Source organism: Sapajus apella, unplaced genomic scaffold (genome assembly GCF_009761245.1).
Source record: "Sapajus apella isolate SASKATOON/1434 unplaced genomic scaffold, GSC_monkey_1.0 scaffold9, whole genome shotgun sequence".
NCBI lineage: Eukaryota > Metazoa > Chordata > Mammalia > Primates > Cebidae > Sapajus > Sapajus apella.
The window spans coordinates 6,152,926-6,156,904 of NW_022436949.1; the positions used below are offsets into that span (position 1 = coordinate 6,152,926).

At 35.9% G+C, this 3,979-nt stretch overlaps 1 pseudogene; it reads right to left on the reverse strand.

Annotated features, from left to right (window-relative positions):
- Nucleotides 1–1,241: 1,241 nt before the first annotated feature.
- Nucleotides 1,242–2,469, reverse strand: LOC116551125 (annotated as a pseudogene).
- Between the last annotated feature and the right edge of the window lie 1,510 nt (nucleotides 2,470–3,979).

Genomic DNA, 3,979 nt, shown 5'->3' on the forward strand with positions numbered 1-3,979 from the left:
TTATTCATTATAATTTGCTATACTACCAACATTAAATGACAGTTACTTTGGAGAGTAAGTCAAAAGGTTTAAAGTAAGCCTGTAACATACCAAAGGAACACCTTCCTATATTATACATGAAAATTAATTGTCCATATCAGGGTCTCTTTACTTTAACTTCTAAGTTATCCAGCTCTGAAAGTCACTACTTAGGGACATATTATGGTCCAAAGAGAAGGGAGCAAAAATAACTAGGACTGGTCAAGTATTACATATGCATATGTGTGTGTGTGTGTGTACTTGCACATGCATGCATGCACAAATGCAAGGGTGCAGAAGGAAACACAATTCTAGAAGTTCAAGTCCTCAAGAAGTAGCTTCCATGTTAGGAAAAATTCCTTCTTTAGAAAGGTATCATTTGTATCATTGATATCACAGCCTAAATTATATTACGCCATCTTCAAGTAACACTTAAGGCAACAGAATAAATGCAGAGGAATCACAATGAAACCTACATAATACAAATAACTATACAAATCAACACTTCTCTACAAATTACGTTTATTTTTTTCTGATTGCCAGTTAAATATAGTTTTAATTTCATAGGTTAAGAATGAAAGGTCATACACTGCAGCCAAGACATACACCTAGCATGTCACTCTAAGTTTGTTCATGTACACAGATGAAATCAATTACAAGGTTTGGCCTACCAAATGCTAATGGAATTTCTTTTTAAAGTTGTTTTTATAGATTTGAAACTTCATCTTTTACACGGAAGTCATCATACATACAGTGCAAAATCAGAGATTTTATATTTGCCTTTATTCTCCATTTAACTTTTGATATGGTTTGGCTGTACCCAAATGTCAACTTGAATTGTAACTCCCAGAATCCCCTGTGTTGTGGGAGTTCCCAGGGGGAGGTAATTGAATCATGGAGGCTGGTCTTTCCCATGCTATTCTTGTGATTGTGAGTAAGTCTCATGGGCTCTGATGGGTTTATCAGGGGTTTCCACTTTTGCTTCTTCATTTTCTCTTGCCACCGCCATGTAAGAAGTACATTTTGCCTCCCACTATGATTCTGAGGCCTCTGCAGCCATGTGGGACTGTAAGTCCAATTAAACCTCTATTTCTTCTCAGTCTCAGGTATCTCTCTCAGCAGTGTGAAAACAGACTAACACAACTTTTAAAACATTACTATAGTTGACTATTGAAAGGAAGAGGATAGCGAGCAGTAAACATATTAAGATTACAGTCCTCCACTCATCCACTGCTGCACATCAAATGCCAACTGTGTCATTCACTGTCTCCATGAAGAGGTTTGACAGTGAACCCCACCTCTAGATGATGTTTTCATTCTCATATGCTTCTCTGTTGTCATGGTGCCATCTTTTTTCATTTGGATCAAAGACCACCAGTTCTATCTGATCCATTTCATCAGTACTTCTACTTTCTTCCTCTAAGGTAGGAGTTCTTTCAGCAAAAAGAATTCACCAGGTGAGAGAAAGCCATTCTCAGGAACAATTTACCTTCAATTAGATAATTTGGCAACTCTTGTATGGGCTACATAAATTGGCATTCCTTCATTTAGGACACACTAGATATCTCCATTCTGGACAATCTGAGCTGGATGAGAGGTGATGACTATAGTTCAGTCGCTAAGAGTAGAAGCCGCACAATGCTTCAACCAGCTGTATGTCCATACACATGAAAAGCTCACCTCCTCGTTGAATAAAAACAGCATGATCCTTTTGATCTAACACAATAATAATATCTCCTAGTTCCAATCCTGGTTCTTTGGTCTGCCTCACCATGAAATGTTACCTTCTGGCCATCTTTCACGCCTCTGTCGATATGGACTTGTACAATCTTCTTTTCTCTATCTTCCTTCCATTGCAGCTTTTATATGTATATTCAGAGATGATTTATTCTCCATGGCCCTAGCACTCTATGCCCACAGATTAAATTTGCTAAACCATTCCGGGTCCTATCTGATTAATTCTTATTTGCATTCTATACCTATGCAATCAGGACAGCCCTCTACTGTTCCTTTCTTACCACTTCTGCCTTCACATTTGTCATAAATCACATTTCTTTTATTTGCAGAGCCAGTTGTTTTGTCACACTTTTATATAAATCTTCTAAGGCTACTGACAGCTGACACACATTTTTACCTTTCCTTTCCCTCTGCATACTTCCTCATCCTCCTCCAAAAATCATATCAAAGTTGTCGATAGGAGAGCCAAAAGTGCTACCTGCTCCACCCTCTTTAATTACCTGGTTTTCATCCTTTGTCATACAATTCACATTTCTTTGCATCACAGAGAACTTCACAAGCTTGAGAACTCTGCCTGAACTTATCTCCTACATTCAGGTTCTTATCAGGGTGGTACTTCAATGCCAGTTTCCTATAAGCCGTTTTCCTATAGCCTTTCTGAATGGCATTCAGTTTTACCCCCAAAACATCATAGAAACTGAGTTCTTTCACCATTTTTCTACTGGCAGTGAGTAGGCTGAGGTTGATGTGGAGGGTACCCAAAGGAACGTGCTTAGTAGTTGTGCTCAGATGGGGCAGCCACCTCCACCTCTCACCAAGTGGTCTGGAAAGTTCCCTCAAAATATTTTAAATATTGTCACATTTTTTGATCCATCCATCCAGCGTGTATTGAGTACTATGACTTATATATTTATACTTAGATTGACATATAAATAAGCACAATCCTCATTTCAAGAAATGTGCATTTTAATGAAAAAAATACACAGTTGTAAAATAACTGTAAAACATAGATCCTTCTCTTTTTGTACATAAGATAAAACCCAGACTTCTTGACATGGCATGAAAGGACTTAGTGAAATTCTGGAAGTTATTAAATAGATGTTTTGGGAGCATTTGGAAGAGGGAGCAATGATTGTTAGGAGCCAGCACGGGCTCACAGATAATAACTTCTTTTTTGACAGAGTTCCTAGACTGGCAAATTAGGTGAGTTTTGTAAAAAACTTGTTGATTTCAAAAAGCCATGTTTGTCCCTAATAAAGCCCTTTCACTGATACCCTTAGAAGAAAATGGGAAAATCGAAGGCAAAATATTAGAATATTAATTGATAATTCATGATAATCAAAGATGTTTGTTACCAAGTTCTTCCCACCTGATCTTACTGAAATATTTAACAAAATCTTTGAAGTTATAAAAGGAAAGCCAAAACAAGCTTAAATAAAACAAAACTGATGAAAATTATTTTATTGTGCTTTTTGTAGCTCACATCTGTGGGACATGGTCATTTCTAGACACCACTATTTAAAAGGACATCTGCCTCAGCGAGGCTTGTGGCAACTCCACCAAGCGATAAGAAACTCTAGAGACAAATAATCTGAAGACAAAATGACAAACAGAAAACAATAAAAATTCTTCTCAAATATGTGAATAACATGGAAAAGCATAAAATGCAGAACATAAAATGCAAATTATTTAAAAATACGTTTATAAGTAAACATTTTTAATATTATGAGTACTTTTACAGGTATATAAACATAAATAAAATGCAACTTTTGAAACTTGATTATTATTTCATGATATTTTCTAATCCTTACAGTATGCTACCATTTTTTCCATGCAATTATATGTTTTTATGAATATGCTTTAGACCAGACAGGTTTTGAGCATGAGAATAGTGTGATCAAAATTGTTCATTATTAAAATTAAACCAGGAGAATTCTGTGGAATGGATTTGATTGTAGAGAAACTGGTGTAAAGTGGATCAGTTGTAATTGTGCCATCCAAAATGGTAAACAACAGTTGTATGTGACAATTAAACACTTGAAATGTGGCTAGCATGAGTACAGAGCAAATTTTTAATTTTGTTGAATTTAATTTAAACATCTACATGTGTTTAGTGGTTAGCATATTAAGCAACAGAACATCTTCATCAACACAGAAAATTCTACTAGACAGTGCTCATTTGATACACATAAGATAAACATGGAAAACAATGATGGAATCGTGA